This window comes from Ranitomeya variabilis, chromosome 3 (genome assembly GCF_051348905.1).
Source record: "Ranitomeya variabilis isolate aRanVar5 chromosome 3, aRanVar5.hap1, whole genome shotgun sequence".
In the NCBI taxonomy this organism is placed as follows: Eukaryota; Metazoa; Chordata; class Amphibia; order Anura; family Dendrobatidae; genus Ranitomeya; species Ranitomeya variabilis.
Genome location: NC_135234.1, coordinates 563,978,311 through 564,001,741, shown reverse-complemented (window position 1 = coordinate 564,001,741; position 23,431 = coordinate 563,978,311).

The window sequence follows — 23,431 nt, the reverse complement described above, 5'->3', positions numbered from 1 at the left end:
CGGCACACAGCAGACACCTCCCAGGGCTTGGATTCGGCTCCGGACTTTTTACACTACCTGGGAATTGATGACCACACCTGACCGGCAAGAAGCATAGACAAGGACTGGGCACAGGGGACTTTCAGGTAAGATGATAACATTTTCTTACCTTACTTATGGAGCTGCGCAGTCTCCTGCCCCTGTGCCAAGGCCACGGCCACAACTTCCGTATCTCCGGTCAGAAGGATCCCGTGCGTTTCATCCGTGCCCCACATTGGGCGCCATTATGTTATGGAAATATTAGGGTTGGATAAATATATCCCTGTGTGTGCTGTGGCCGCTCCCAATAAGACTGAGTATTTTGAGCGCTCATCAAGAATGGACTGTACACAACTGTGACAGAACAACATTCCATCAATACTGAAACTTTATTGTACATACATAGTTTTATATTTTCACATAGAAAGGAGTGGTTAGGGGTTGTCAGGGGTGGTTAGTTAATTACCATATTGTCTAGCTCCTCTGTCATTGGTTATCTAAACATATATGGAATATTGTGATTAATGCTCATATGACTGCTGATTAAGCTGATTAAGCAACTAAACTTGAGTTCTGTATGTAGGACAGAGTTGAGTCATCTGACACTGTTGGTCTGCTGTTTCAGCAAGATTCAGCTATATTCTAGGCATTATTTCAGACATCTGACCCGAGTTCCTGTTTTTAAGATGGAAAAACCCCATACAATCTGTCTGGCTTATATCAGTTTGTCAGCCATTTTAAACCATTGATTATAATGTATATATTAGCTGTGAGCATATAAGTATATATTTGATTATAGAGGAGTATACATGCAAGTGAGATCTACATGATATATATATTTCTATCACAATCTAATCCTTACATTGGAGCCGATTCCTGCGAATCCTGGAATCAACAATTTCCTCCACCACAAATTGTTCTTGCCCATCAATCACCACAGGCTACGGAGGTGGCACAGCACGTCCCTGGAAGGTATTAGGAGATGCAGGCTTTAGTAAAGATACATGAAAAACTAGGTGTACCTTCATAGTCCTAGGCAGCTTCAGACGGCAGGCCACAGTGCTCACAATACCGTTGATCTTGAAAGGGCCAATGAATTTCTGTCCAAGTTTTTGTGAAGGAACGTTTAACTTCAGATTCTTAGTTGCTAACCACACTGAATCTCCTACCTTGAACATGGGTGCAGGTTTACGGAATCTATCAGCCTATCTCTTATAACGTTCTTGAGCTGTGGTCAGGGATTCCTTCAGAACCTCCAGATTTTGCCTCATCGCAGTCAGCCTTTCCTCCACTGCCGGAACTGGAGAATTAATTGGAGACCTAGGTAAGATACATGGATGATAACCCAGATTGGTAAAGAAAGGTGTAAATTTATTGGAGGCGCTCTGAGAATTGTTATATGAAAATTCGGCTAACGGCAGCAACTCCAACCAATCATCCTGAAGATGGCTGACATAGCATCTTAGATATTGTTCCAGTGTCTGGTTGGTACGCTCAGTCTGACCATTTGTCTGGGGATGGTAAGCGGAAGAGAGACAGATATTAATATTGAGTGCAGAGCAAAACCCCTTCCAGATTCTTGAAGTGAACTGCACTCCACTGTCAGAGATGATCTCATCCGGAACCCCATGCAACCGAAAGACATTCTGTATAACCAAGTTCACTGTATCTTTTGCTGAAGGGAGGCCGGTGCACGGAACAAAATGAGCAGCTTTAGTCAGGCGATCAACTACCACCATGATTGTATTCATGCCCCCCGATGTAGGCAGCTCCACAATAAAGTCCATTGATATAGACCCCCAAGGGCGGGACGGAACAGGTAATGGTTGTAGAAGACCCGTAGGTGCCACATGAGGAGTCTTGTAACAAGCACATACCTCGCAAGAGAGAACATAGTCCTTGGTATCCTTCAGGCAAGTTGGCCACCAGAAGAATCGGCTCAGGAACTCTTGTGTCTTCTGTACCCCCTGTGGCCAGCCAACTTGGGGTCATGTACCAACTTGAGGATCTGCAGACAGATGACCTCAGGGATGTAGATACGTCGATCTCTGAACCACATGCCACCCTTAAAGACAAGATTAATATCCACAGGTGGGTTGGCCAGAAATACATCACCGTCATAGGCCTCCTGTTATGACCCCAATGGCGAGGGTCTCAGAGAAACAAGTAAGTCTGCGACGTACAAAAATCCAGCTCATAGGGCAGTGGTAACTGGGTTGACCATATATCTACTCCTAACGCCAACACTAGCAGTAGCCGGGGAACATGCCTACGTTGGTCGCTAGATGTCTCGCGCCAGCCGGAGGACTAACTACCCCTAGAAGAGGAAAACAAAGACCTCTCTTGCCTCCAGAGAATAGACCCCAAAAGTAGGATAGTAGCCCCCCACAAATAATAACGGTGAGGTAAGAGGAAATGACAAACACAGAGATGAACTAGGTTTTAGCAAAGAGAGGCCCACTTACTAATAGCAGAATGTAGTAAGATAACTTATATGGTCAACAAAAACCCTATCAAAATCCACGCTGGAGATTCAAGAACCCCCGAACCGTCTAACGGCCCGGGGGGAGAACACCAGCCACCCTAGAGCTTCCAGCAAGGTCAGGAAACAGATTATATACAAGCTGGACAAAAATGCAAACCAAAACAAATAGCAAAAAGCAAGGAAGCAGACTTAGCTTAATCAAGCAGGAACCAGGATCAGTAGACAAGAGCACTACAGATTAGCTCTGATATCAACGTTGCCAGGCATTGAACTGAAGGTCCAGGGAGCTTATATAGCAACACCCCTGACCTAACGACCAAGGTGAGCATACAAGGGATGAATGACATACCCAGAGTCAAATCACTAGTAGCCACTAGAGGGAGCCAAAAGGTAAATTCACAACAGTACCCCCCCCCTTAGTGAGGGGTCACCGAACCCTCACCAAGACCACCAGGGCGATCAGGATGAGCGGCGTGAAAGGCACGAACTAAATCGGCCACATGCACATCAGAGGCGACCACCCAGGAATTATCCTCCTGACCATAGCCCTTCCACTTGACCAGGTACTGAAGCCTCCGCCTGGAGAGATGAGAATCTAAGATCTTCTCCACCACGTACTCCAACTCGCCCTCAACCAACACCGGAGCAGGAGGCTCAGCAGAAGGAACCACAGGCACAACGTACCGCCGCAACAAGGACCTATGAAATACGTTGTGGATGGCAAACGACACCGGAAGATCCAGGCGAAAGGATACAGGATTAATGATTTCCAATATCTTGTAAGGACCAATGAAGCGAGGCTTAAATTTGGGAGAGGAGACCTTCATAGGAACAAATCGAGAAGACAGCCATACCAAATCCCCAACGCGAAGTCGGGGACCCACACCGCGGCGGCGGTTGGCAAAACGCTGAGCCTTCTCCTGTGACAACTTCAAGTTGTCCACCACATGCCCCCAGATCCACTGCAACCTATCCACCACGGAATCCACCCCAGGACAGTCAGAAGGCTCCACATGTCCCGAGGAAAAACGAGGATGGAAACCAGAGTTGCAGAAAAATGGCGAAACCAAGGTGGCGGAACTAGCCCGATTATTAAGGGCAAATTCAGCCAACGGCAAGAAGGTCACCCAATCATCCTGATCAGAAGAGACAAAACACCTCAAATAAGCCTCCAGAGTCTGATTAGTTCGCTCCGTTTGTCCGTTAGTCTGGGGATGGAAAGCAGATGAAAACGACAACTCAATGCCCATCCTACCACAAAAGGATCGCCAGAACCTGGAAACAAACTGGGATCCTCTGTCCGACACAATATTCTCAGGAATGCCGTGCAAACGAACCACGTTCTGGAAGAACACAGGAACCAGATCAGAAGAGGAGGGCAGCTTAGGCAAAGGAACCAAATGGACCATCTTGGAGAAACGATCACATATCACCCAGATGACAGACATGCCCTGAGACACCGGAAGATCAGAAATGAAATCCATAGAGATGTGTGTCCAAGGTCTCTTCGGGACAGGCAAGGGCAAGAGCAACCCGCTGGCACGAGAGCAGCAAGGCTTAGCTCGAGCACAAGTACCACAGGACTGTACAAATGACCGCACATCCCTTGACAAGGAAGGCCACCAAAAGGACCTGGCCACCAGATCTCTGGTGCCAAAAATTCCCGGGTGCCCTGCCAACACCGAGGAATGAACCTCGGAAATGACTCTGCTGGTCCATCTAGCAGGCACAAACAATCTGTCAGGTGGACAAGAGTCAGGCCTACCAGCCTGAAATCTCTGCAACACACGTCGCAGATCTGGAGAAATAGCAGACACGATAACTCCTTCCTTAAGAATACCCACAGGTTCAGCGACTCCAGGAGCATCAGGCACAAAGCTCCTAGACAGAGCATCGGCCTTCACATTCTTAGAACCTGGTAAATACGAGACCACAAAGTCAAAATGGGAGAAAAACAAAGACCAGCGGGCCTGTCTAGGATTCAGGCATTTAGCAGACTCGAGATACATCAGATTTTTGTGATCAGTCAAGACCACCACACGATGCTTAGCACCCTCGAGCCAATGACGCCACTCCTCAAATGCCCACTTCATGGCCAACAACTCCCGATTGCCCACACCATAATTTCGCTCTGCCGGCGAAAACTTCCTAGAGAAAAAGGCACAAGGTCTCATAGTAGAGCAACCAGGGCCTCTCTGCGACAAAACGGCCCCTGCCCCAATCTCCGAAGCATCCACCTCAACCTGAAAGGGAAGTGAGATGTCAGGCTGGCACAAAACAGGCGCCGAAGTAAACCAGCGTTTTAACTCCTGGAAAGCCTCCACGGCAGCAGGAGCCCAGTTAGCTACATCAGAGCCTTTCTTGGTCATATCCGTCAGCGGTTTAACAACGCTAGAGAAATTTGCGATAAAACGACGGTAGAAGTTAGCAAAACCCAAGAACTTCTGAAGACTCTTAACTGACGAGGGTTGAGTCCAATCATGAATAGCTCGGACCTTGACTGGATCCATCTCCACAGCAGAAGGGGAAAAAATGAACCCCAAAAAGGGAACCTTCTGTACACCAAAGAGACACTTTGAGCCTTTTACAAACAAAGAATTTTCACGCAGAATCTCAAAGACCATCCTGACCTGCTCCACATGCGAGTCCCAATCATCAGAAAAAAACAGAATATCATCCAGATAAACAATCAAAAATTTATCCAGATACTTCCGGAAAATGTCATGCATGAAGGACTGAAAAACTGAAGGTGCATTAGAGAGACCGAATGGCATCACCAAGTACTCAAAATGACCTTCGGGCGTATTGAATGCGGTTTTCCATTCATCGCCCTGCCTAATGCGCACAAGGTTGTACGCACCACGAAGGTCTATCTTGGTGAACCACTTGGCACCTTTAATCCGGGCAAACAAATCTGACAACAGCGGCAAAGGATACTGAAATTTGACAGTGATCTTATTTAAAAGCCGATAGTCAATACAAGGCCTCAAAGATCCGTCCTTTTTGGCCACAAAAAAGAATCCCGCACCAAGAGGGGAAGAAGAAGGACGGATATGCCCCTTCTCAAGAGACTCCTTGATATATGAACGCATCGCGGTATGTTCAGGTACCGACAGATTAAACAGTCTCCCCTTAGGAAACTTACTGCCAGGAATCAAATCTATTGCACAGTCACATTCCCTATGAGGAGGCAGTGCACTGGACTTAGACTCGCTGAAGACATCCTGATAATCAGACAAATACGCCGGAACTTCCGAAGGCGTAGAAGAAGCAATAGACAAGGGCAGGGAATCTCCATGAATTCCATGGCAGCCCCAACTTGACACTGACATAGCCTTCCAGTCCAAGACTGGATTATGGGTCTGTAACCATGGCAAACCCAAAACAACCAAATCATGCATTTTATGCAGAACAAGAAAACGTATTACCTCCCGATGTTCGGGAGTCATGCACATGGTAACCTGTGTCCAAAACTGCGGTTTATTTTTTGCCAATGGCGTAGCATCAATACCCCTAAGAGGGATAGGATTTTCCAATGGCTCAAGAACAAATCCGCAGCGCTTGGCAAATGACAGATCCATAAGGCTCAGGGCAGCACCCGAGTCCACAAATGCCATGACAGGATACGATGACAGTGAGCAAATCAAAGTTACAGATAGAATAAATTTAGGTTGCAAATTACCAATGGCGACCGGACTAACAACCTTAGTAAGACGTTTAGAGCATGCTGAGATAACATGTGTAGAATCACCACAGTAGTAACACAAGCCATTCTGGCGTCTATGAATTTTCCGCTCATTTCTAGTCAGGATTCTATCACATTGCATTAAATCAGGTGTCTGTTCAGACAACACCATGAGGGAATTAGCGGTTTTGTGCTCCCGCAACCGCCGGTCGATTTGAATAGCCAGGGCCATAGAATCATTCAGACCTGTGGGAATGGGAAAACCCACCATCACATTCTTAATGGCTTCAGAAAGGCCATTTCTAAAATTAGCAGCCAATGCACACTCGTTCCACTGGGTCAGCACGTACCATTTCCGAAATTTTTGGCAATACACTTCAGCCTCGTCCTGGCCCTGAGACATAGCCAGCAAGGCCTTTTCTGCCTGAATCTCAAGATTGGGTTCCTCATAAAGCAAACCGAGCGCCAGAAAAAACGCATCAATGTCAGCCAATGCCGGATCTCCTGGCGCCAGCGAGAAGGCCCAATCCTGAGGGTCGCCCCGTAAAAAAGAAATAACAATTTTTACTTGCTGAGCGGAGTCTCCAGATGAACAGGGTTTCAGGGACAAAAACAATTTACAATTATTCCTGAAATTTCTAAATTTAAATCGGTCTCCGGAAAACGGTTCAGGAATCGGTATCTTAGGTTCTGACATAGGACTTCTGATAACATAATCTTGTATGCCCTGCACACGAGCAGCAAGCTGGTCCACACTTGTAATCAAGGTCTGGACATTCATGTCTGCAGCAAACACAAGCCACTCAGAGGTAAAGGGGAAAAGAAAAAAAAAAATGAGAGAGAGAAAAAAAAACTCAGAGCTTTCTTTCTTATAATCCCGCTTCTGCAATGCATTTAACATTTAATACTGGCCTGGCAAACTGTTATGACCCCAATGGCGAGGGTCTCAGAGAAACAAGTAAGTCTGCAACGTACAAAAATCCAGCTCATAGGGCAGTGGTAACTGGGTTGACCATATATCTACTCCTAACGCCAACACTAGCAGTAGCCGGGGAACATGCCTACATTGGTCGCTAGATGTCTCGCGCCAGCCGGAGGACTAACTACCCCTAGAAGAGGAAAACAAAGACCTCTCTTGCCTCCAGAGAATAGACCCCAAAAGTAGGATAGTAGCCCCCCACAAATAATAACGGTGAGGTAAGAGGAAATGACAAACACAGAGATGAACTAGGTTTTAGCAAAGAGAGGCCCACTTACTAATAGCAGAATGTAGTAAGATAACTTATATGGTCAACAAAAACCCTATCAAAATCCACGCTGGAGATTCAAGAACCCCCGAACCGTCTAACGGCCCGGGGGGAGAACACCAGCCACCCTAGAGCTTCCAGCAAGGTCAGGAAACAGATTATATACAAGCTGGACAAAAATGCAAACCAAAACAAATAGCAAAAAGCAAGGAAGCAGACTTAGTTTAATCAAGCAGGAACCAGGATCAGTAGACAAGAGCACTACAGATTAGCTCTGATATCAACGTTGCCAGGCATTGAACTGAAGGTCCAGGGAGCTTATATAGCAACACCCCTGACCTAACGACCCAGGTGAGCATACAAGGGATGAATGACATACCCAGAGTCAAATCACTAGTAGCCACTAGAGGGAGCCAAAAGGTAAATTCACAACAGCCTCCCTGCACTCCTTCCACAAGTCCTGATCGTGGATAACTCCGATGAAATTGGCATCAGATAGAATGGTCTTGGAAAGGGGCTCCAGGTACGGAATCTGGAGAATGGATTCGGGATAAAGCATCAGCCTTCCCATTACGAGATCCTGGACGGTACGAGATAACAAAGTTAAATTGAATTAAAAATAAGTTCCAACGAGCCTGATGAGGAGAAAGACATCTAGCGGATCTAAGGAACTCTAAATTGCGATGGTCAGTTAGCACTATGATCTGTTGTGCAGCTCCTTGCAGATGATGCCTCCATTCTTTGAAAGCCGCAATAATAGCCAGCAATTCCTTGTCTCCCACATTGTAATTCTTCTCTGCTGAGGTTAGTCTATGGGAAAAGAAAGCACAAGGATGTAGCAGACCCTTCTCTCCAGTTCTTTGGGAGAGAATAGCCCCCAAAGCATTATCAGAAGCGTCCACCTCCACAATGAAAGAAAGTGTTGGATCTGGGTGTATCAACAGCGGTGCTGATGTGAAAAAGATCTTAAGCCAATCAAAAGCTTCTTGAGCCTGTGATGACCACTTAAAGGGCTTTTCCTTCTTTGTCAAGGAAGCAGTGGGATGGACAATATCAGAAAAATTTCTAATGAAGAGTCTGTAGAAATTTGCAAAACCAATAAAACGTTGGGCCTCCTGTTGTGAATTTGCTTTTTGCTCCCTCTAGTGGTTACTAGTTTTTTGACTCTGGTTTTTCTGTCATTCCTTTTATCCGCACCTGGGTCGTTAGTTAGGGGTGTTGCTATATAAGCTCCCTGGACCTTCAGTTCAATGCCTGGCAACGTAGTTATCAGAGCTAGTCTGCTGTGCTCTTGTCTACTGATCCTGGTTCCAGTTATATCAGCTAAGTCTGCCTTTTGCTTTTTGCTATTTGTTTTGGTTTTGTATTTTTGTCCAGCTTGTTCCAAATCTATATCCTGACCTTTGCTGGAAGCTCTAGGGGGCTGGTGTTCTCCCCCCGGACCGTTAGACGGTTCGGGGGTTCTTGAATTTCCAGTGTGGATTTTGATAGGGTTTTTGTTGACCATATAAGTTACCTTTCTTTATTCTGCTATCAGTAAGCGGGCCTCTCTGTGCTAAACCTGATTCATTTCTGTGTTTGTCATTTCCTCTTACCTCACCGTCATTATTTGTGGGGGGCTTCTATCCAGCTTTGGGGTCCCCTTCTCTGGAGGCAAGAAAGGTCTTTGTTTTCCTCTACTAGGGGTAGCTAGATTCTCCGGCTGGCGCGTGTCATCTAGAATCAACGTAGGAATATTCCCGGCTACTTCTAGTGTTGGCGTTAGGAGTAGATATATGGTCAACCCAGTTACCACTGCCCTATGAGCTGGATTTTGTATTCTGCAGACTTCCACGTTCCTCTGAGACCCTCGCCATTGGGGTCATAACAGTTTGCCAGGCCAGTATTAAATGTTTAATGCATTGCAGAAGAGGGATTATAAGAAAGAAGATTCTGAGTTTTTTTTTTTTTTTTTTTTTCTTCTTCCCCTTTACCTCAGAGTGGCTATGCTTGCTGCAGACATGAATGTCCAGACCTTGATTACAAGTGTGGACCAGCTGGCTACTCGTGTGCAGGGCATACAAGACTATGTTATCAGAAATCCTAGGTCAGAACCTAAAATACCGATTCCTGAACTGTTTTCCGGAGACAGGTTTAAGTTTAGGAATTTCGTGAATAATTGTAAATTGTTTTTGTCCCTGAGACCCTGTTCATCTGGAGATTCTGCTCAGCAAGTAAAAATTGTTATTTCGTTCTTACGGGGCGACCCTCAGGATTGGGCTTTTTCACTGGCGCCAGGAGATCCGGCATTGGCTGATCTTGATGCGTTTTTTCTGGCGCTCGGTTTACTTTATGAGGAACCCAATCTTGAGATTCAGGCAGAAAAGGCCTTGCTGGCTATGTCTCAGGGGCAAGACGAGGCTGAAGTGTATTGCCAAAAATTTCGGAAATGGTCCGTGCTGACACATTGGAACGAGTGTGCACTGGCCGCTAATTTTAGAAATGGCCTTTCTGAAGCCATTAAGAATGTTATGGTGGGTTTTCCCATTCCCACAGGTCTGAATGATACTATGGCACTGGCTATTCAAATTGACCGGCGGTTGCGGGAGCGCAAAACCGCAAATTCCCTCATGGTGTTGTCTGAACAGACACCTAATTCGGTGCAATGTGATAGAAAAACCGCAAATTCCCTCATGGTGTTGTCTGAACAGACACCTGATTTAATGCAATGTGATAGAATCCTGACTAGAAATGAGCGGAAAATTCATAGACGCCGGAATGGCTTGTGCTACTACTGTGGTGATTCTACACATGTTATCTCAGCATGCTCTAAACGTATAGCTAAGGTTGTTAGTCCTGTCACCGTTGGTAATTTGCAACCTAAATTTATTCTGTCTGTAACTTTGATTTGCTCACTGTCATCTTATCCTGTCATGGCGTTTGTAGATTCAGGTGCTGCCCTGAGTCTCATGGATCTCTCATTTGCTAAGCGCTGTGGTTTTACTCTTGAACCATTAGAAAATCCTATTCCTCTTAGGGGTATTGATGCTACACCATTGGCAGCAAATAAACCGCAGTATTGGACACAGGTTACCATGTGCATGACTCCTGAACACCGCGAGGTGATACGTTTCCTGGTTTTACATAAAATGCATGATTTGGTTGTTTTAGGGCTGCCATGGTTACAGACCCATAATCCAGTCCTGGACTGGAAGGCTATGTCAGTCTCAAGTTGGGGCTGTCGTGGTATTCATGGGGATTCCCTGCCTGTGTCTATTGCTTCTTCTACGCCTTCGGAAGTTCCGGAGTATTTGTCTGATTATCAGGATGTCTTCAGTGAGTCTGAGTCCAGTGCACTGCCTCCTCATAGGGACTGTGACTGTGCTATAGATTTGATCCCAGGCAGTAAGTTTCCTAAGGGAAGACTGTTTAATCTGTCGGTACCTGAACATACCGCTATGCGTTCATATATCAAGGAGTCTCTGGAGAAAGGACATATTCGTCCGTCTTCTTCCCCTCTTGGTGCGGGATTCTTTTTTGTGGCAAAAAAGGACGGATCTTTGAGACCTTGCATTGATTATCGGCTTTTAAATAAGATCACTGTCAAATTTCAGTATCCTTTACCGCTGTTGTCTGACTTGTTTGCCCGGATTAAGGGTGCCAAGTGGTTCACCAAGATAGACCTTCGTGGTGCGTACAACCTTGTGCGCATTAAGCAAGGTGATGAATGGAAAACCGCATTCAATACGCCCGAAGGTCATTTGGAGTACTTGGTGATGCCTTTTGGGCTCTCCAATGCGCCTTCAGTTTTTCAGTCCTTTATGCATGACATTTTTCGGAAGTATCTGGATAAATTTTTGATTGTTTATCTGGATGATATTTTGGTTTTTTCTGATAATTGGGATTCGCATGTGGAGCAGGTCAGGTTGGTCTTTAAAATTTTGCGTGAAAATTCTTTGTTTGTCAAGGGCTCAAAGTGTCTCTTTGGTGTACAGAAGGTTCCCTTTTTGGGGTTCATTTTTTCCCCTTCTGCTGTGGAGATGGACCCAGTCAAGGTCCGAGCTATTCTTGATTGGACTCAGCCCTCGTCAGTTAAGAGTCTTCAGAAGTTCTTGGGCTTCGCTAACTTCTACCGTCGTTTTATTGCTAATTTTTCTAGCATTGTGAAACCTTTGACGGATATGACCAAGAAGGGCTCCGATGTAGCTAACTGGGCTCCTGCTGCCGTGGAGGCTTTCCAGGAGTTGAAACGCCGGTTTACTTCGGCGCCTGTTTTGTGCCAGCCTGACGTCTCACTTCCCTTTCAGGTTGAGGTGGATGCTTCGGAGATTGGGGCAGGGGCCGTTTTGTCGCAGAGAGGCCCTGGTTGCTCTGTTATGAAACCTTGTGCCTTTTTCTCTAGGAAGTTTTCGCCTGCCGAGCGAAATTATGATGTGGGCAATCGGGAGTTGTTGGCCATGAAATGGGCATTTGAGGAGTGGCGTCATTGGCTCGAGGGTGCTAAGCATCGTGTGGTGGTCTTGACTGATCACAAAAATCTGATGTATCTCGAGTCTGCTAAACGCCTTAATCCGAGACAGGCCCGCTGGTCATTGTTTTTCTCCCGCTTTGATTTTGTTGTCTCGTATTTACCAGGTTCAAAGAATGTGAAGGCCGATGCTCTTTCTAGGAGCTTTGTGCCTGATGCTCCTGGAGTCGCTGATCCTGTTGGTATTCTTAAAGATGGAGTTATCTTGTCAGCTATTTCTCCGGATCTGCGACGTGTATTGCAGAGATTTCAGGCTGATAGGCCTGAGTCTTGTCCACCTGACAGATTGTTTGTCCCGGATAAGTGGACCAGCAGAGTCATTTCCGAGGTTCATTCCTCGGTGTTGGCAGGTCACCCGGGAATTTTTGGCACCAGAGATCTGGTGGCCAGGTCCTTTTGGTGGCCTTCCTTGTCAAGGGATGTGCGGTCATTTGTGCAGTCCTGTGGGACTTGTGCTCGAGCTAAGCCTTGCTGTTCTCGTGCCAGCGGTTTGCTCTTGCCCTTGCCTGTCCCGAAGAGACCTTGGACACATATCTCCATGGATTTCATTTCTGATCTTCCGCTATCTCAGGGCATGTCCGTTATCTGGGTGATATGTGATCGCTTCTCCAAGATGGTCCATTTGGTTCCCTTGCCTAAGCTGCCTTCCTCTTCCGATCTGGTTCCTGTGTTTTTCCAGAACGTGGTTCGTTTGCACGGCATCCCTGAGAATATTGTGTCAGACAGAGGATCCCAGTTCGTTTCCAGGTTCTGGCGATCCTTTTGTAGTAGGATGGGCATTGATTTGTCGTTTTCGTCTGCTTTCCATCCTCAGACTAATGGACAGACGGAGCGAACCAATCAGACTTTGGAGGCTTATTTGAGGTGTTTTGTCTCTGCTGATCAGGACGATTGGGTGACATTCTTGCCGTTGGCTGAGTTTGCCCTTAATAATCGGGCTAGTTCCGCCACCTTGGTTTCGCCTTTTTTCTGCAACTCTGGTTTCCATCCTCGCTTTTCTTCGGGTCATGTGGAGCCTTCTGACTGTCCTGGGGTGGATTCTGTGGTGGATAGGTTGCAGCAGATCTGGAATCATGTGGTGGACAACTTGAAGTTGTCACAGGAGAAGGCTCAGCGCTTTGCCAACCGCCGCCGCGGTGTGGGTCCCCGACTACGCGTTGGGGATTTGGTATGGCTTTCTTCCCGCTTTGTTCCTATGAAGGTCTCCTCTCCCAAATTTAAACCTCGTTTTATTGGGCCTTACAAGATATTGGAAATCCTTAATCCTGTATCTTTTCGTCTGGATCTTCCTGTGTCGTTTGCTATTCACAATGTATTTCATAGGTCCTTGTTGCAGCGGTACATTGTGCCTGTAGTTCCTTCTGCTGAGCCTCCTGCTCCGGTGTTGGTTGAGGGCGAGTTGGAGTACGTGGTGGAGAAGATCTTGGATTCTCGCCTCTCCAGGCGGAGGCTTCAGTACCTGGTCAAGTGGAAGGGCTATGGTCAGGAGGATAATTCCTGGGTGGTCGCCTCTGATGTTCATGCGGCCGATTTAGTTCGTGCCTTTCATGCCGCTCATCCTGATCGCCCTGGTGGTCGTGGTGAGGGTTCGGTGACCCCTCACTAAGGGGGGGGTACTGTTGTGAATTTGCTTTTTGCTCCCTCTAGTGGTTACTAGTTTTTTGACTCTGGTTTTTCTGTCATTCCTTTTATCCGCACCTGGGTCGTTAGTTAGGGGTGTTGCTATATAAGCTCCCTGGACCTTCAGTTCAATGCCTGGCAACGTAGTTATCAGAGCTAGTCTGCTGTGCTCTTGTCTACTGATCCTGGTTCCAGTTATATCAGCTAAGTCTGCCTTTTGCTTTTTGCTATTTGTTTTGGTTTTGTATTTTTGTCCAGCTTGTTCCAAATCTATATCCTGACCTTTGCTGGAAGCTCTAGGGGGCTGGTGTTCTCCCCCCGGACCGTTAGACGGTTCGGGGGTTCTTGAATTTCCAGTGTGGATTTTGATAGGGTTTTTGTTGACCATATAAGTTACCTTTCTTTATTCTGCTATCAGTAAGCGGGCCTCTCTGTGCTAAACCTGATTCATTTCTGTGTTTGTCATTTCCTCTTACCTCACCGTCATTATTTGTGGGGGGCTTCTATCCAGCTTTGGGGTCCCCTTCTCTGGAGGCAAGAAAGGTCTTTGTTTTCCTCTACTAGGGGTAGCTAGATTCTCCGGCTGGCGCGTGTCATCTAGAATCAACGTAGGAATATTCCCGGCTACTTCTAGTGTTGGCGTTAGGAGTAGATATATGGTCAACCCAGTTACCACTGCCCTATGAGCTGGATTTTGTATTCTGCAGACTTCCACGTTCCTCTGAGACCCTCGCCATTGGGGTCATAACAGCCTCCTTAACGTTCTTGGGTACCGGCCAGTCAAGGATAGCCTGAATCTTACCAGATTCCATGTTCAGTCCCTGGGGAGAGATGATATAACTTAAAGGGAACCTATCACCCCGTTTTTTTCGGTATGAGATAAAAATACTGTTAAATAGGGCCTGAGCTGTGCATTACAATAGTGTAGTTTGTGGACCCCGATTCCCCACCTATGCTGCCGAAATACGTTACCAAAGTAGTCGTTTTCGCCTGTCAATCAGGCTGGTCAGGTCGGATGGGTGTGGTTTCTTCCCCCAGATATTGCGTAGTTTTCCGTTGGTGGCGTAGTGGTGTGCGCATGTCCAAGGTCCCGAATCCTGCACAGGGGTGTGAAAATAGCAGCGATGTCCGTTATTCCATTGGTGATCGGTGGGCGCGGCCATCTTGCTTTGGCCGCGCGTGCGCAGAAGCGGCGCTCTGCTGGCCGCGGCTTCAGGAAAATGGCCGCCGCGATATCCATCTGCGCACGCGCGGCATCCCGCGGCCATTTTCCTGAAGCCGCGGCCAGCAGAGCGCCGCTTCTGCGCACGCGCGGCCAAAGCAAGATGGCCGTGCCCACCGATCACCAATGGAATAACGGACATCGCTGCTATTTTCACACCCCTGTGCAGGATTCGGGACCTTGGACATGCGCACACCACTACGCCACCAACGGAAAACTACGCAATATCTGGGGGAAGAAACCACGCCCATCCGACCTGACCAGCCTGATTGACAGGCGAAAACGACTACTTTGGTAACGTATTTTGGCAGCATAGGTGGGGAATCGGGGTCCACAAACTACACTATTGTAATGCACAGCTCAGGCCCTATTTAACAGTATTTTTATCTCATACCGAAAAAAACGGGGTGATAGGTTCCCTTTAAGAACTGTATCTCAGAACGATGGAACTCGAATTTCTCTGGCTTAATATACAGATGGTTCTCTTTCAGACGTCTTAAAACAGTTTTGACATGTTCTTCATGTTCCTGTAGAGAGTCAGAAATGATTAGTATATTGTCCAAATAGATCACTACAAACTGGTCCAACAAATCTCTGAAAATGTCATTAGCAAGGTGTTGAAATGTTGCAGGGGCGTTACAAAGCCCGAAGGGCATCACAAGAGATTCAAAGTGTCCATACCGGCATCTGAATGCTGTCTTCCACTCATCCCCTGGACGAATACACACCAAATTATAAGCCCCATGAAGATCCAGTTTAGAGAACACTTTAGCATGGCGGTCTCTTTCCAGTAATTCAGGAATCAGAGGCAAAGGGTAACGGTTTCGTACAGTTACCTTATTGAGTTCCCGATAGTCAACGCAGGGTCTCAGGGTCCCATCCTTCTTCTTTACAAAAAAGAAAGGTGCCCCTGCTGGTGAGGAAGAAGGACATATGAAGCCTTTGGCCAGATTTTCATCAATATACTCCTTTAAGGCTTGAAGCTCAGGTGCCGCCAAAGGGTATATGTTACCAAAAGTAATAGCTGCCCCAGGAAGCAACTCAATGGGACAGTCATAATGCCTGTGTGGAGGAAGCTGATCTGCATTCTTCTTGTCACAGATGTCAGAGAACTCTTTATATGCTGGAGGTAAAGAAAATACCTGTACATGTGGTTCCGTAGCCGTGGACTCAGGGACAGCTTCTGTTATTGCTGAGTTGCTCCTTGTTGGAAAGATAATCTCCTTGGTCTCCCAGTTGATAATTGGGTTCTGAGAACGCAACCAAGGAATGCCTAAAATCACAGGAAAATGAGGAGAAGAAATTAGCAAGAAAGAAAGTTGCTCCTGATGATTAGGCTCCAACAAAATTTCAAGTGGTACGGTCTCCTGATCCACAGGCCCAGAGATTAAAGGTGACCCATCCACTGTTGCAATGGTAATTGGAGAGGCTCTTTGCTGAATTTCAATACCATGTTCCTTGGCAAATGCAATATCCATGAAATTGCCACCTGCACCAGAGTCAATCATAGCTGCACTGGAAATCCACTGTCCTGAACACAGAATCTTAATAGGGAGAGAACAGTGAGAGTTCTTTTCCTTAAGCTTCTTGGGGGGTGAAGTCATAGAAAGTGAATGGAATACAGCGTTTAAAGGCAGGCTACATTCAGAGATGTCAGATTCATCATCACAGTTGTCATACTCCCCTACTGCTGCTAGCACCTTGTTAAGCCGTCTAGGACACTTAGGACAATTGATCAAGAAGTGGTCAGACTGGCCGCAGTAGAAACAGACTTTCACGAAGGCAATTCTCCCGGTGCTCATTGATTTCGCGCCTCTAAACAGAATCAATTTGCATGGGCACCTCCTCCACCTCCCGAGATGTTTTACCTACAGGCTCTTTGGAAGGAAGGGAAAAGTTAGAAATACGGTTATATGCAGCAAACTTCTCCTGCCTACGCTCAGTAAGGAGAATGTCAATGCGCACACAATGCTGTATAAATGTCTCTAGCTCTTGTGGTGACTCAGAGCGAGCTAGTTCATCTTTTACAATACTAGACAGACCCCTTTTAAAAATAGGCAATTGTGCATAACTGTCCCAATTGGTATCTACTGCTAATCTCCTGAATTCAGTAGCATACTCAATAACAGAACGTTTTCCCTGGTGTAAAGACAATAAAGCAGATTCAGTGGTTGCACGGTGATTAGGATCATCAAACATTAATGCCATAGCGGCCAAGAAATCATCCAAGTTATTTAACCGTGGGTCACGAGACTCAATCAACGGATTCACCCAGGCGAGCGCTCGTGCGGTCAGCAGCATTATTACACACAATACTTTGGATCTATCATTAGGAAAACGGTCAGCATGCACATCAAAATATAGCATACATTGATTCACAAAGCCACGAAATTTGTCGCGATCACCATTAAATCTGAATGGTGGCAACTTAGGTGGGCCAGCTGGTGGCGGTTGCCCAGAGGGGAAAATCGCTTGTGCAGCTATTTGTGTGCTTATGTCCTGAAAAGCCCATCCATACTGGGACTCTATGCCAGCAAGTTTGTTTTCCTGGGCTGCCATGCAGGTGCTTAAGTCCTGCAAAGTCTGTCCAAGCACTTGTTGATTGAGTTCAAAGCTTCCAAACTTCTTTTGCAGACCTTCCACATCTTTCTGCAGTGATCTAATTATGGAAAACACCTGCTCTAGTCTGCTTTCTGCAGTCATTGTTCCAGCAGTCTCCTTTTTTTTTTAGGCTAGAGTATCCTGTAATAATTATAGGGGATAACTCAGGAGACTCTTTGCATGGAACAAGACAACTGCAGGACACAGTTTTATAAGTGGTAAAGTCTATATTATCACACGGTGATTCAAACAGGTGCAGAGAGAAACTCAAGTCCACAACACTTGGTGCAAATATCAAATGCAGCTCAGCAGTCTATAGGAAACTTCAGAGGAAAATGCAATCACGCAGAAAATCTATGAAGCACAATTATTCTTGAGGATACTTGACACGAATAAGTCCTTGCTTATTCCACAACACAGATAGATATGCTTATAAGACAGTTCAAATAATATCTTAGCTCAACCAGGGAGGTCTGGGTAATAGTCTCAGGTTCTTGCAGAGCAGAAACAGCTTACATGTCCAGCAAATGCAGATGGAAGCAAACACGAGCAGCAGATGAAGGAGGATTACTGGAACTGGTGTATGCAGCAGGAACTCAGAGCAGAGTAGCAGGATAACCCCACAGGTTCACAGGAGCAGGTATATAGCCAGGGAGTCACCAGAGGTCAGGAGCTGGATGCAAGGCAGAATACTCTAGCACAGACTGAAGGCTGGGGTGGCGTTTTATAGCAGGAAGACACAGTGCACATGAGACCAAAGATGCCATCTTGGAAAAGGGCAGTAATGCACAAAAATGTAATAAAAAATGTTCAGAGTCCTGACACCTCCCATCTATCTTCCTGCTCACTTCTTGACCGCTTACAATCAGGTTTCCGGTCACACCACTCCACTGAAACTGCCCTAACTAAGGTCACCAATGATCTATTAACTGCCAAGAGCAAGCGACACTACTCTATCCTCCTCCTCCTGGACCTTTCCTCTGCCTTTGACAAAGTGGACCATTCCCTGTTGCTGCAGACCCTCTCATCCCTTGGCATCACAGACTTGGCCCTATCCTGGATCTCGTCATACCTAACTGACCGGACATTCAGCATCTCCTCCTCACCTCGCCCCCTATCTGTCGGAGTCCCGCAAGGTTTAGTTCTAGGGCCCCTGCTCTTCTCCATTTACACTTTTGGCCTGGGACAGCTCATAGAATCTCACGGTTTTCAGTATCATCTCTACTCTGACGACACACAGATTTACTTCTCTGGACCGGATATCACCACCCTACTAACCATAATCCCTCAATGTCTATCCACTATTTCATCCTTCTTCTCCTCTAGATTTCTAAAACTTAACATGGACAAAACAAAATTCATTGTCCTTTCCCATCTCACGCGACCCCCCAACTAACCTATCCATTACAGTAAACGGCTGCCCACTCTCCCCAGTCCCATAAGATCCCTGTCTTGGGGTAATCCTTGACACTGATCTCTCCTTCAAACCACATATCCAAGTCCTTTCCATTTCCTGCGGCCTTCAACTCAAAAATATTTCACGGATCGGTACATTCCTAAACCAATAATCTGCAAAAACCCTAGTCCATGCCCTCATCATCTCCAGCCTCAACTACTGTAACCTCCTGCTCTGTGGCCTCCCTTCTAACTCTCTCGCACCCCTCCAATCTATTCTAAACTCAGCTGCCCGACTAATCCAACTGTCCCCCCCCTATTCCCCAGCTTCTCCTCTCTGTCAATCCCTTCACTGGTGTCAGGACTCTTAACATTTTTATTACCTTTTGTGCATTACTGCCCTTTTCCAAGATGGCGTATGATTTGAACTGCCTTATAAGCATATCTATCTGTGTTTGGACTAAAACAAGGACTTATTCGTGTCACATATCCTCAAGAATAACTGTGCTTCATAGACTTTCTGCATGATTGCATTTTCCTCTGAAGTTCCCTATAGACTGCTAAGCTGCGTTTAATATTTACACCAAGTGTTGTGGACTTGAGTTTCTCTCTGCAGCTGTTTCAATCACCGTGTGAGAATATAGACTTTACCACTTATAAAACTGTGTCCTGTAGTTGTCTTGTTCCACACAAAGAGTCTCCTGAGTTATCCCCTATAATTATTACAACTGGCTCCCCATTACCCAGAGACTCCAGTACAAAAGCCTAACCTAATGGCTTATACTCGGATCAGCTTATACTCGAGTATATACGGTAACTTTATATAAAATTTAGCTGTTCTAGTAGGATTTTATTAATTGCATGTAACAGCAAAAGCAATGTTTGGTAAATAGCTTACAATATAGCAAAGGAATCTATTTGTTGAAATTTATTATTTAGTAGAATTTTACAATAAAGTTTCAAAAGCATTATACATACAATGGGACGTTGTGAATAATGTCATTAAGAAGTGGCGTACATTTGGCAAAACCAGGGTATTACTTTGTATTTGGTTTTGCCAAAACCTACATCCAGTTTGCCAATAGCATTAGGAAAAACATGATATGCTCTGATGACATCGAGGTAGAACTTTTTGGCCATAATTTCAAAAGTATGTTTAACATAAAGCTAGCACTGCGCATCATCAAATTAACACATACCCATAGTGAAGCATGGCGGAGGCAGTAGGGCTCTAGTAAAAGTGGAGGGAACTGTAAACAGTTTCAAATATCATTAAATTATGGAATCAGAACCTTCAGGCCTGTGGCATAAAGCTGAAGATATAGAGGAATTTCATATTTCAACATGATAACAACATTTAACATACCTCCAAATCAACAAACAAAGTGTGTTAGGGCTGGCGGAACGCACCAAATAATTATAAGGATGGTATAAGGAGCGTTCGCAGCCCGGGGTCCACCGTGAAGAGATGACACCTGCTGATCAGTAATGGCGGACAGTATATGGCTTTATAATGTGAACACACACGGGTTAGCTTCACCCGGTATGTAAGGAAGTGAACCCTGTTGCGTCACAGGGCCGCAATACCGCAGTGTGAACGCTAGTATTGGGTCACAGGACTCTGCCCGAAAAACACAGGGTTAGAGTCCCTCTAGATCACTAGCACTCGGCGCCGCACACAAGCTGCACACAAAGTCGCCAGGCGCAAAGGTCGGAGCGGGGCGCCGATGTGCATCGGCAGAGACCTTATTCTCTCCTTAGAGGCCCGGATAGCATCCTGTGTGTGGTCCCAAATGTCACGTGCCTCCACAGCCCAGTCTGCCACCCTGGAGTCGGTGGAAGACACCCGGGTCATGGGCACAGGAACCCGCGGATGCTGGCCGTAGTTAAGGAGGAAAGGGGTCTGCCCAGTGGAGTCAGCTATGGTGTTGTTCATTGCAATCTCCGCCTACGGTATCAAGGATGCCCCGTCAACCTGCCTGGCTAAAATAAAATGTCGCAAGTATGTGACCAGGGTCTGGTTGGCCCTCTCTACCAACCCCTTTGTCTCGGGATGGTATGCTGAAGAGAGATTCAGCTCAATGCTGAGTAGACGATAAAGCTCTCTCCAGAGCCGAGATGCAAACTGGGGACCCCGGTCACTGACAATTTTGTCTGGCATACCGTGTAGGCGGAAAATATGCTTGATAAAAACGCTGCCAAGGCCCGTGCAGAAAGTAGCCGTGGAAGAGGCACCAAGTGCACCATTTTGGAAAAGTGGTCAGTGACTACCCAAATAATGGTGCAGTTACGGGAGTTGGGTAAGACCACCACGAAGTCCATCCCAATCATTTCACAGGGCCTGTCTGCCACCGGCAGGGGGTAAAGTAACCCAGCAGGCCATTGTCGAAGAGACTTATTCTTGGCGCAGGAGACACATGCCCAAATATAGTCTCCGATGTCACGGGCCATATGCGGCCACTAGTATGTCCTCGCCAGAAGCTCAGCTATCCTCTCAGTCCCAAAATGGCCACCCATCCTGGACGAGTGAGCCCAAGAGAGGACCTCCAGTAGCAAATTAGTTGGCACAAAAGTCTTGCCCAGGGGCACAGACTCTAGCAAAACCGGGGCCACGGTCCTCAGACTCTCCGAAGGGACAATTAACCAAGGCTCCTCCTCCACTGATGATACTATGGAGTGGGAGAGAGCGTCGACACGGATGTTCTTCTCCCCGGAAAGATAATGGAGGGTGAACTGGAAACGGGAGAAGAACAAGGACCATCTAGCCTGGTGAGAATTTAACCGCTGGGCAGTCTGCAAGTAAACCAATGTATGTGGTCCATATAGACTTGGAAGGGAATACGAGCCCCTTTCAGGAGGAGTCTCCACTCTGAGAAGGCCAACTTCATAGCTAGCAACTCCCTGTCCCCGATGGAATAATTCCTCTCCGCCAGTGTGAAGGTCTTAGAGAAAAAGAAGCAAGGATGCTTCTGACCTAGAGCATCCTTTTGGAATAGGACTGCTCCAGCAATGACAGATGAGGCATCCACCTCCATTATGAAAGGTTTATCTACATCGGGGTGATGTAGAATGGGAGCACTAGCAAAGTGGGACTTAATAGAGAGGAAGGCCTTGGAAACCTCCTCCGACCACAATTTGGGATTTGATCCCTTCTTAGTGAGGGTTACCAAGGGAGCTACCAAAGTAGAGAAGTGGGGAATGAACTGGCTATAATAGTTAATGAACCCCATAAAGCGCTGCACCGCTTTGAGAGAATGGGGTTCTTGCCAGTCCTTCACAGCCTGTAGCTTGGCAGGATCCATAGGCAATCCCTAGGCAGAGATGATATAGCCCAAGAAAGGCAAACACACTCAAACACACACTTCTCAAACTTGGCATAGAGGGAGTTTGCCCGTAGGAGGTCAAAGACTTTGCAAACATCTCTCTGGTGGGAGTCTATATCAGGAGAGTTGATGAGAATATCATCCAGATAGACTACGACCGAGGTGGATAACAGATCCCGGAAGATGTCGTTCACAAAGTCTTGGAAAATGGCAGGAGCATTACAAAGCCCAAAGGGCATCACCAGGTATTCATAGTGCCCATCCCTAGTGTTAAATGCCGTCTTCCATTCGTCCCCCTCACGGATGCGAATCTGGTTGTAAGCAACCCGCAGCTCAAGCTTAGTAAATAACCTTGCTCCCCGCAACCTATCGAAGAGCTCAGATATCAGGGGAAGAGTATACTTGTTCTTAACGGTGATGGCGTTAACCCCTGTAATCTATGCATGGACATAATTCTCCATTCTTTTTCTGCACGAAGAATAACCCCGCCCCTGCAGGTGACACTGACTTCCTAATGAATCCTCTTGCCAGATTCTTCTGGATGTATTGGGACATCGCCTCCATCTCCGGGAGAGATAAGGGATAGACTCGACCCCGGGGAGGCTCTGCACCAGGCAAGAGGTCAATAGGACAGTCATAGGGGCGGTGGGGTGGAAGGGTCTCCACAGCCCTCTTGGAGAACACGTCCGCATAGGGCCAATAGTGCTTGGGGAGAGAGGAAAGATCATCGGGTACTTCAGTAGTAGCAACCTGAAATCACTCCTTCAGACATCTACCCTCACAGGATTCACTCTATCCCAGAATTCTCCCAGAGGACCACTCTGTATGAGGAGAGTGGTAGCATAGCCATGGTATCCCTAACAGGACCTCATCAATTCCCTTGGGAGTGACTAGCAGGGAGATAATTTCCTGATGTCTGTCTGGTGTGTTATCCGTGAGGGCAGTGTCGACCCATTCACAACTCGTACGGTCACTGGTTTGGCGAGCATCACCAGAGGTATTGCATGCCGTTGGGCGAAGGCAGAAGACAGGAAGTTGCCCTCCACCATGGAATCCACGCAAAGCTCTACCGTATGAGTGGATGAGCCTAAGGTAATTGTCCCCTCGAAGGACAATTTGGAGGAAAACGTCGCCGTGTCTAGTGTACCTCCTACAACCACTAGACGCTGACATTTTCCCAACCGCTGGGGACATTTCCTGGCATAATGTCCCGACTGCTGGCATACAGGACAGACCTTGAGTGCACGAGCAGTCCGGGACTTAGACCCCGTGGCCCGGATGCCGGGACCGGAGATTCCAGAGGTTTGGCGAAAGTGGGAGCCAGCCAA